This window comes from Suricata suricatta, chromosome 11 (assembly GCF_006229205.1).
Source record: "Suricata suricatta isolate VVHF042 chromosome 11, meerkat_22Aug2017_6uvM2_HiC, whole genome shotgun sequence".
NCBI classification, from domain to species: domain Eukaryota; kingdom Metazoa; phylum Chordata; class Mammalia; order Carnivora; family Herpestidae; genus Suricata; species Suricata suricatta.
In genome coordinates, this window is record NC_043710.1 from 4,083,780 (window position 1) to 4,095,395 (window position 11,616).

Below are 11,616 nucleotides of genomic sequence, written 5' to 3' on the forward strand. Positions count from 1 at the left end.
GGTTTTGCTCTTGTTTCCATTACGGAGAAACCAAGGTTCTGAGAGGTCAGGTGACCTCCCAAAGCCTAGAGCAGGTATGTGCCAGCCAGAACGGGGTCCACACCCAAGCCTGTCAGGCCCGTGTGTGCCCTGCCCTGCCCCGCCCCGCCCGTCAGAGCACAGGGTGGGGGCAGCCGTGGAGCAGTCACCGAGCACAAGCTGGTCCCGGGCCAAGCCGTGCGCTCCTGGCTCTCAGGACACGCTGGTCCACGGGGACGGCCTGTCTTGGGGTGGCAGGCAAAGACAAGCTGGCTGCACGGCTCGGTCAGGACAGCACGGGAGGGGACACCGGGCGCCCAGCTCTTGGGGCCAGCCACTGTGTCAGTTCACCAAGATGCCAAGGGCTTATCAAAATGCACAGAAAACATGAGAATCAGTATTCAAAATATTTCTAAACATGATGAAGACAGATTTACTTAATGTGAACTATATTTTACATAAAGACTGAAAAACGTGATTAGGAATGGCGAGGGCAACACCAAGCATAAGGAAACAGGTAAAATATAGAAAGAAACAGGTCCAAAGATCTTAGCTGATTATAAACTCGGCATAAAGTCATATTATGATGTGACTAATAAGCAAACCAGCCTCAGAAAATCTAGGTCACAGATGAATCTTGTCTAGGGCCGTGGAAGACGCTAACCTGGCAGTAGCCTGCCCCAGGCAGACCAGCTCCTGGCCAGGCGATACCTACCCTGTGCCAGGGGGAGGACACTGCTGTCCACATGGCTCCCAGAGGGATGACCAGGCAGGAGGACTCGCCACCGCACGGATAAAATAACTAGCTTTGGGACACCTGGGGGCTCAGTCAGTTAAGCATCTGACTTTGGCTCAGGTCATGATCTCGCAGTCCGTGAGTTCGAGCCCCACATCGGGCTCTGCGCTGACAGCTCAGAGTCTAGAGCCTGCTTCAGATTCTCTGTCTCCCTCCCCCCTCCCCCACCCCTCCTCTGCTAGCACGCGCATGCTCTCTCTCCCTCTCAAAAATAAACACTAAAGAACAACTTTAAAAAATAACGAGCTTTGCATATCTTCAAGCTCTTTTATACTGCCATTATAGTTCCCAAACATAAAATGAGAGCCAGTGAGGGGGAAATACAGAGCTCGAGCGAGCAATAGACACAGGAACTTGTTACAGACCGGGCGGAAGGTTATGTTCACTAACACACGCAACGCCCCAAGGCTGCAAGAGGCCCGGCCAAAGCCTGGATGACCCTCTAGGAGAGGGTCTGGCAGAAGAAGGGCCACACTGGGGATTGCCTCGCTGTCTGATGAATCTCTTTTCAAGTCCAACTGATATAAACGGGCCTCAACAGGAAACGGAAAGGATTACACCACCTCCCAGATGTTTACTGGGTTTAGCCCCACGCAATTCTCACCCCTCTGGACCTCTAGCAAGACAGCAGTAGAGGACAGAGAGAAAAAACAATGCCGGCAAATGCGTGAAAAGACAGAAAATGGAGAAATAATTCAGAAAGTCCAACATACAAGTGACTTAAGTTTTAGAAGGACATATTATGATCCACCACCACTTCCCTCATCAAAACAACCCCTTGTGAAGAACAGGACCCTGCCCCCAGGCCGTGTGTCTCCGGTCACACTGAGTGCTGACAGAGTGTGAAATTTCACAGCCTCATAGATAACCTTTCTAGTGAGGAAAAAACAATCAAAAAAGGACTGGAAATCAGAATGATACCAGCTTCCTCGACAGCAATTCTGGAAAAGAGCATTTATTCATGCTTTTTCAAAAAGCTACTAGAAACTGGGCTCCATCCTCCAAAGCATGGCAATAAGCCAGGAGGGTGCCTGTCCGGCTTAGGAGGCGGAGCATGTGACTCTTGATCTCGGGGTTGTTAGGTTTGAGTCCCATGTTAGATACAGAGATTACTTAAAAGTAAAATCTTCAAGGGGCGCCTGGGTGGCTCAGTCGGTTAAGTGTCTGACTTCAGCTCAGGTCATGACCTCGCAATTCCTAAGTTCGAGTCTCATGTTGGGCTCTGTGCTGCCAGCTTGGAGCCTGGAACCTGCTTTGGGTTCTCTGTCTCCCTCTCTGCCCCTCCCCCACTTGCACTCTGTCGCTCTTTCTCTCTCAAAAATAAACATTAAAAAAAAACAAACCTTTTTTTAGGTTAAAAAATACAAAGAAGCACTGGGGCGCCTGGGTAGCTCAGTCCTGACTTCGACTCCGGTCACGATCCCGGGGTCATGGCCCTGAGCTCCAGGTCAGGCCCCACACCGAACACGGAGCCCTCCTGAGACCCCCTCTGCCCCCCTCGGCCCCTTTCCACCGTTCATGCTGTCTCTGAAAAATGAAAATTTAAAAAATATACATTTTAAAAAGCATGGCAACAAGCCACGAGAGGAAGACTGGAACCACACACCAAGAAACGAAGACGGCCCTCGGAAGGACAGTGAGGGGGACACCCACCCCCACCAGAGTCCCCAGGCAGAGGGATCTGAAAAGGATGCGTCCCCACGGGAGAAGTATGTGCTGGATTTATGCGGCCACACAGAGAGGGTCAAGTCAGAGACCTAGGGACTCAGCAGCCAAAGGATACATGACACTCTGACGCTGATTTTAGCCAAAGCCGTGCCGTGACTATGCTGGAAGGTGAGGGAGAAACGGCGCCGTGCACGTACAAGCTGAGGCTTTGCCCTCACTGCCGGGTCCGGGCGCCCGGGACTCAGGCACTTAAGTCCACTGTCTGCTCAGGGCACGATCTCACTGCTTGTGGGTTCAAGCCCCACATCAGGCTCTGTGCTGACAGCTCAGAGCCTGAAGCCTGCTTCAGGTTCTGTGTCTCCCTCTCTCTACCCCTCCTGTGCTCGTGAGCTATCGCTGTCTCTCTCTCTCTCAAAAAATAAACTTAAAAAAAATGAATAAATGTCAAGAGAAAGAAAAGTGAGCCGGATTAGAAACAGCTCCCTAGAGGCACACGACTTAGCAATGTGGAAGGAGGGGACTGTGAGAGAATGGCTAAGAGAAGAAGGGAGAAGCTACAGCCCCCGGTAAGTTACTTAGGGATGAAGAAGGGGGAAGGGGAAGGAAGGGGGAGGGAGGGAGACACGGAGCAGATGACTGTTAGTTTCTGCTGTACCTGTGGTCCTGCCTGACTCCCTAAGCTCTGCACCTTCGTACAGGCTGTCCCCACGCAGGACAGAGACTACAGAGGAAGGAAAACACTCCCGCCCCCAGTGAGAGCTCGGCAGCGCCCGCTCAGCCCGCGACCGGGGCGCTGCGGAAGCCTGGCCAGCCTGCCGGCCGCGCGGGAGGTACGAGGCGGCTGCGCACACTTCCGCGTCTGTGTGCAAAGCACGAGAAAACAAGGAAGCGGGACAAGCCAACCAGCCAACGGCAAACCACACCGCTGCCTTCTCACAGGCACCCCGTTACGTCCTTTTTTCACCCTGTTCTTTCTGCCATCAGCATGTGAGCCAACTGCAGGGCCCCGGGCCACCTGGGGGGATAGCACTGAGGCTGCCACGGCTCGTCTGCCGCCAGGTTTTAGGCAGCCCTGAACAAAGAATGAGTAACGGGGGGGGGGGGGGGGGGGGGGGGGGGGGGGGGGGGGGGGGGGGGGGAATCACAAGCATGACATTCCAGGACTTGTGAAGACTCTCTGAAATTCACCTGAGCTGAGCTGTCCTGAGACGCAGCCACATTGCTCATTTACATGCGTCCCTGGCTGCTGTCACCGAGAAGGCAGCGCTGGGCAGGACAGGCCTCGGGCTCTCACCACGTGTGACCCACACGGCCACACTGCTCCTCTGCTTTCCAGATCACAAGGACACAACCCACGTGCTGGGCGTGCCCCACGCGGAACCGTGGCACTGTACTTTACTGTTGTCCATGCAGCCCCGTAAGGACCGAATGAGAGAAGAGGGACCTAAGACACGGTGCAGCGGGAATCCCTTCGGCACGAGAGCCGCCAGCCAGGCCCTGGGTTCCCTCGGCCAGTGCCCCGCCTGTGCCCGGAGAACTTGCTCTCCGTCCGCATTTCCGGACGAAGCGGTTGCTACAGTGTCCCTCACGCACAGGAAGGTGGCATCAGAAAAGCTTAGAAATTTTAAAAGCTAACTATTTTGGATGGATGGCGTTTTGGGCTTTGCTTACTTATTTCTGAGACAGAGAGAGAGAGACAGAGAAAGACAGAGAGGCAGAGAGAGCAAATGAGCGGGGCAGGCGCATAGAGGGGCACAGAGGACCCAAAAAGGGCTCCGAGCTAACAGCGGAGAGCCTGACGTTGGGGCTCAAACTCAAGCCGTGAGATCATGACTCGAGCCAAAGTCCGACGCTTAACTGACTGAAACTTCACAAAAATAAAAACTGAAAATTCAGAAACTTCAAAAGCAAAGCTGGCCTCCGAGCAGCCTGTCGGCCAAGCACGAAGAGGCCAGTGAGGGGGGATGTGGCGGAGCGTGCGGCCACCCCTGGGGCAGCTCGGGCTGCTTCCTGGAGGGCCCGAAGCGGCGACCAGGGAGCCCCTCGGGACGGCCCATACGCAACCGCCACAGGAGGGCGTTTCCGGAGAAGCTGAGTGCAGGTAACGTCACTTCAACACGTAGCAGAATCCGCGATGTGTCACAGCTGATGGCAGTAAAATCACGTGTGGAGCAAAAAGAGCTTAACGGGATAAATTTCTGTAAGTGTGAAAATGTAATGTTTAAAGCTTATGGTTACTTCGTTTTCACTGTCATCAGTAGGTACGTGGAGAGGTTTTCAAAGCCCCCCCCCCCCCCCCCCCCCCGCCCACCATGTTACTGACCAGCCATGTCACAGCGAGCCTCCCCAACTCTCGGGAGACTTACCCGCCATCAGATCCTGACCTGGCATGTCCCACGGCCAGCAGCTCATCAAGGGGTAACATGTTTTTGCAACCTCTTGAGCACCGGGCCAACACTGAAATTTTCCTGAATGAGAAAAACAACTCTCAACCATGACTACTGAACACTGAATGGCTCTGGAAACGGGCCTTGGCTGAAATCTTGAAGTTTCTTAATCAATTCAACCTACAACTCCGAGGCTAACCAGCCCTGATCTGCAAAGTTTCCACCGCGGTGAAGTCATTTCGGCACCGGCTTCGCTGGGATTGGAAATTTGAGCTGCTGCATGCTTGTCCCCGTACCGCCAGGAGTTAAAACCCGGTGAAATCCCTGTCCTCACACCAATCTGCAGCGGGTACAATTTCTGAGCTCAAACTACAGTTCAACAGCACTTTTCAGACCCGAATGCAAACGTGAAGCAGGGTTTCCTATCGCAAGACCCACACGGCCACACACTTGAGGTGGCCGTTCTGAACTGTCACCTGCAAGCGCTAATCTGCACCCTAACAGAACCTGCGGGATTCTGTAAGTGCTCCGGAATGCGGCGGGAGCCGTCTGTGTGAAAAGACACTCCCCCGAACGAAATACAGAAAATCTCATCACCGGTCAGCACTGGTAGATTAGAAGGACATTTGCAACAGGGACTGAGACGGAGACTGGGGCTCTGGACACCGCCGAGGTGCAACGTTACCCGCCCGGAGAAAGAAGTCCATCCTTCTCAGTAACAGATCTGTATTACAGAAAACTGGACTCCAGCATTTTAATATGTTTAAGTCCATCAATAAGATCTGTGAAAGTCTGCTCTTATTATATAAATACGTTTATAATACCCTCTTCTTTGCCTCTTGGGCTCCAGGCTTCCCTCTCTGGGCCTTGCAACCCCCAGTCTGAAGAGCCCTAAGCTCACAGCGCTGCTCCTCTTTGGGAATCCTCCTCGGCCAATCAGCACAGATCCTGGGCCTCCTGGAGACACTGGGCACCTTCCTAAGAGAAGAGGTCAGCCGGCATCAGACAGCATCTGATGAGCAGAGGGAGTGAAAAAAGAAACAGGAGGAATACGGCTCATGGTCAGCGAGCGCTCTATAAGCCGCCAAGGTAAGAGTCTCTGTCGGCAAAGAAAATCAAAATCAAAAGAGAAAGAGAGAGAGAGAGAGAGAGAGAGAGAGAGAGAGAGAGACAGACAGACAGACAGTCTTTAAAATGTTACCCTGAGAAGGTCTCTAAACGTTCAGCTCCAACCGCTTTACGATCAATGACGCCCACCATCTAGAGTACCAGACACAACACAGAAGTCAAAACTCCTTGCTCCTGGCAGGTTTAAATCTACTCAAAGAGAAAAAATAATCCTAAAATAATGTAATGAGATATTCTAAGAGTTCACAAAGGTTCACAAGGAGTGGCCACAGAGCACCTGGAGCAATACAGAAAGGTTTGACAAAAAGGGCAGAAAGTGAGCGGAGCCCTAGAAAGGGAACCAAACACACAGAATAATAACAGAACCGTGTGCTGGGGGCGGACAAAATGGGTGAGGGGGTTAACAGGTACAGATTTCATGATACGAAATAAGTCAGTCACGAGCTGTACGGCACAGCAGGGCGACCACAGCTAATAACCCCGTATTACAGATCTGAAAGTTGCTACGCGAGATCTTAGAAGTTCTCATTACAAGACAAACATGGAACCAGTGACAAAAGTCAACTAAACCAACTGGTGATCATTTCACTATGTACACAAATACCAAGTCACTATGTTGTATGCCTGAAACTCACATTATATGTCAATCACACCTCAATTTTTAACAGGCTAATATGTGTAGTATTATAGAAATAGTTTCAGAAATCATTCTTGAAACTCTGGTGTCAGAGTAGAAAAGCAGATAAATGTTACAGCTGACAGACAGACAACGGGCCAATAAACATAAAAAAGATGTCCAGCCTCTAAAATAACAAGCTGGATTCGAGCTGGAGGCCTCCGTGGGGCCTACAACTAGTGCCCTCTTCCTGTCACCCAGGCTCAGAAGCTGCTGGAAAAGGCAAACAGCAGCTCACGCAAAGCACAAACGATCTGCACCGCACCGGTGCTGCCCTTCTCAAGTCTGAACCCTCGCCTCGGGCTGAATTCTGCACACAGACGGGCAGGTGCGAAGCAGAAGAGGCTTTACCCACACGGTCAGCAAGTAGCTGGAGGGGGAGAAGAGGAAGGGCTGGCCCCATGACACACACCCCTCCCTGAAAAGGTGCCAGGAGGCGAATGAATCCTTAGGAGAGACTCCTCTCCATTAGGATTTTTACAGAACAATATGGAGGAAAAGTTGGAGAAATCAGAACCTTGAACATCAGGCGGAGGGGTTAGAGCTTCGCAAAGCACCAAGGCGGAGGGGGGTCATTCACCACGGGCTGAGGGAAAGGCAGTCCTGGGGGCGGGGCAGAGGCCGGCAGGACAGTCACCATGCTGTCTCCTGAGATATAGCCAACTCGGTTATGCCCACCTCCTCCTCAAGATAGAGTGGAGCAAACGAAAATGGACTAAAAATACGTCACGTCCCCCCAAAGACCCTACTGGGCCATTTTCTGAAGTGCCAACGGAGCACAAAGTCAAATATGCCAAGCCAACCTCTGGTCTTTAATAAAAAGTTTCAGTAAATGATAGCAATCAGGACTCACAAGGCGTCAGATGGCTGGCTAACCACCAGAGATGTCCTCTGGCTGGGGTAAAATAAAAACAAAATCACATCTCCCCCCACCCCCACCCCAGGTGACATGGCCGCAGCAGCTGGGCCCCTCCGAGCAGTCCTCCTCCGGACGCTACCCCAGCTGTCCAGGCCTGGCTGCTCCTTGGGGCCCAGAGCGCCCCCCGCCCCCACGGGAACCAGGGACCCCGTGGGCACTGCGCACTGCACGTCACACTGGGGCAGACCACAGGGGCCGCTATTTAACTTCCTGACACCCCCACAGCCCCGTGGAGCCACACTGTACCTGCCTGGCCCCGGCCGCCCTGACTCCAGGGTCTCCCAACAGAACACCGCTCTCCTCGTGCAACACACAGAAGGACACGCCTGATAATCTTAATGGTCTTACCTTCCAAACCAAGTTTAAAAATTAAAAGAAATGTTTTCTTCTCTGTGGCTCCTTGCCCATTACAGGTTATCCTGGTAACGGCTGTCTTCCAGTCTACTGCATTCACAGGTTAGCAGGAGTGAGGCGGGGGCGGGGCAAATGGCAGCTCCTGCGAAGAAAACAGAGCATATGGTCACAGCGTGTTCTGTTTTGGTCTGATGACAGCTGTCATTAAAGATACTGTTACATGGTCCTGAGTCAGAGTCTTCCCTCAGAAAACTGAAAGGTTCCAGTTAGCTGAAATTTTTCTATGGGTAAACAGGGAAAAATGGGCACCGTCACCCCCCCCCCGGCCTCAGCTTTTAACTGACACTAAACAGTAACCCAGAAACAGAGACACCATAGTATCACTATCAGTGAACAAATGACAAAACCATCCGTATTACCATTACCTTATGAAAACATCAGTGACACTCTTATCCCAACACAGGGCTAACGAAAGGCACCATACTCTAAAATACTACAGCAAATTTTGGAGCACCTGGGTGGCTCAGTTGGTTAAGTGTCTGACTCGGTGTTAGCTCAGGTCACGATCTCACAGCTTCTTGAGTTCCCGCCCCATGACGGGCTCTGTGCTGACAGTGCAGAGTCTACTTGGGATTCTCTTTCTTTCTCTCCCCCCTCCCCCTTCTACCCCTCCTCTGCTCATGAGGTCTCTATCTCTCAAAATAAATGAATAAACTTAAAAATATAGTAATAAAATACTTAAATACTTAAATAAAAATAAAAAACATTTTAAAAGACTTTCAAAGTATCTATCTCCCTCTAAGTGTCCTCAGGTAGTCCCATGTAATACCTTTAAACATAACGTTTACTGGGAAATGTAAGAAGAACACTGGGAACTAAAGTCCTAGTCACGCAGCCACATTCTAATGTCAACTAATCAAACCCAGCGCACGGAAGGACTGCAAACGGTCTTCCGAGGCGCTTCCTTCCTAACTTTACACTAGAGGAAAAAAGACTCCACTATGGACAATACGCTCATGAGAAATCCTGTGAGAATGTATTCTAAAAGGCATCTCACAAAAATGCTGTTTGTGGGATACCTTTCTTCCAGAAACCTCACTACACTCACGTCAATGTTTTCCATCAAATAATAAACAGAATCAATGCTAAGTGGTTGATAAAATGAATCAACCAAAACAGTAACAAACTCAGGTTGGAATGAAAATATAAGAATCTGATGAATTTATGCACCCCACAGGATGTACACACGTGCGTGCACACGCACACACACTTTAGCATTCAATCTGAGTGGCTGCAGAACCCTCAAAACCAATCTGCAATCACTGCCCCCCCCCGCCCGCCCCAGAAGCCAAAACCACCCACCTCTCCTACTTTGCCGGCGGATCGCAGGCTCCCAGCCCCCCATCGCCCCACCCCACGCTCTCATCCAGGGAAGCCAAAAGAAAAAAAACACTGTCAAACGTGCTCAGAGTGCTACTTAATTCACTTTTCTGGAATATAGTCTTTGTATAATTGCTCCTACTCTTTTCACTTAGGCTGATTAGGAAAAATAGTGGGACTATACTACTGATGGTAAGAAACACAGTCAGTCATTCTAAAGTGTGAGACTATGAGAAACAAGACCAAACGACAGAAGACAGAACTGACCAGTGTCCGAATGCAGCAGCGGAACTCTCCTTGGAACTCTGAGTAAAGAGCGTATACTGAACACACGTTGAAATGCCTCTAGATCTCCGGTGAGGAGACCACCTGGGCTGCTCTGGCTTGTGTTTTAAAGGCACACTCTGCAAGGACCAGGAGAAGGCAGCAAAACTGGAGGGATGCTGGAAGGGAGTGAAAGGAGTGCTGGCTGCAGAAGTTGCTCCCTGAGCACTGAGACCCCTAAACACCCTCCCCCTGCCAGCCCCAGGAGGGAGACTGGCCTGCCGCTGCTGGGGACAGCTTGCCACCCTGACAGCAGAGGGGCTGTGGGAGCTGCAGAGCAACGCTGAGACGCAGGCACACACCCCTGCCCACGCCAGCCCCAGCCAGATCCTCTCACTGGGCGGGAGCTAACAGGCCTTGTGGGGGAGAAAAAGAACCTGAAAACAATGACACTGGGCACTTCCCAAAGAGGCGCTACGAGTCACTGTGCTGGAAAGTTCGCAGCCAATGCACCCCTCCCAGGATAGGAGCCTCCAATCTACTACTGTTAAAAATGAATCTTTTTTTTAAAAAAACTTTTTATCACAAATCTGCAGGACACTTGCAAGAGCAGTACCAGAAACTCCCACCGAGCCTCCCACTGGTCCCCCAACTGACTGCAGGGTCGCTTGTGCCTGAGTGCTCCCTGTCCCTGGACATCCCAGGCATCTGAGCGCGGTGGCAAGCGCGCCACTGTGGGTTTCCTAAGAACGGGATGCGAATTTACACAAGCACGGTGCTCACATCTCCCTCCTCTCCTGTCTGAAACAGCTCAGCACATTTCTTTGTCTTTCGTTTTTTGACATTTATGACGGCTATGCACTTCTGGCAGGAATAAATCAAGTTTTATTGTTCCCAAAGTATCGCATCAAGAGGAGGTCAACCTGTCCCTTTACTGGCGATCACTTTGATCACCTGGTTAAGGTGATATGTGCCATATTTCTCCTCTGTAAAATACCACTTTCTCCCAAGTAATCAGTTAGTAAGTAATCTGTGGGAAGATATTTTGAGATTATGTTCTTAAAACATTCACTCAGTAGTTTTACTTCCCACTGACGAGTTTTGTCTGAATCAACCGTTACTCTGAAGGTTATCAAGTGGTGTTTTTCCGAAGTCTACCATTCCTTCATCAGATGACACTCTAACTGCAGGAAAGTCAGCTCCCTTCTCCCCCTCATCTTTATTCTGCTGGCAGTGTGGACTCACAGATTCTCATTTTACTTATTAATGCCATGGTCCCTCTGATGCCCAAGGTGTCCCCTGACCCAGCCGGCGACGCTCCCTTCCAGCAGACGCCAGTGCGCTTCCCGACTTTCGGAGCACTTCCTTCCTTCCTGGCGTAACACCACGTTCCAGATTCATCTCGAACGTTCTCTGCCCCAGCTCTAAAACCATGCATCTTCCAAGGAGCCCTGGTTCTTTTAGTGGAGAATGTAATGCAGAAATGAAGACCCACGAGCGGAAAGATGGGGACTTCTCAGAATTCAGCTCTGTGTGCTCTATGTATCCCTGGCTTTTAAGCCCGAAGAAAAAACCAAAGATCGCCATCGCCAGGCACCTCAGGAAAGCCTCTATCGTGAAAAGTCAAGGGCAAAACAACAAGAAAATATAAGCTGGAGTAAAGACTATACCAGAAAAGGAGAATATAAAAAAAATTAATTGATATCCTTAGATAGATAATGCATCCATTAAAAACAATAACAGGATACTAGTTAAAAGGTCACAGAGAATTATTAACAGACTAGTACAGAAGGAAACTGTTTTCTGACCCAGGAGTCTATACTCAGTCAAACCATCAACCAAGAGTTTCCAGAAAGAAACGCAAGTCAAGAGATCTACCTTGTAGGGAGGGGAAGGGGGAAAGAGAGTTGGGGAGAGAGAGGGACATAAATCACGAGAGACTACTGAATACTGAGATCGAACCGGAGGGCTGAAGGGGGCAGGGGAAGGGGTGATAGTCATGGAGGGGGGCACTTGCGGGGGAGAA

General features: G+C 50.8%; 1 protein-coding gene across 1 annotated transcript in view; it reads right to left on the minus strand.

Annotated features, from left to right (window-relative positions):
* Nucleotides 1–11,616, minus strand: part of PPP6R3 (protein phosphatase 6 regulatory subunit 3) — a 119,067-nt gene that overhangs the window by 74,162 nt on the left and 33,289 nt on the right. The window contains exon 2 of the mRNA XM_029956318.1: nucleotides 7,941–8,088. The gene's annotated coding sequence lies outside the window, so the exon portion shown is untranslated. The remainder of the gene's footprint in view (nucleotides 1–7,940; nucleotides 8,089–11,616) is intronic.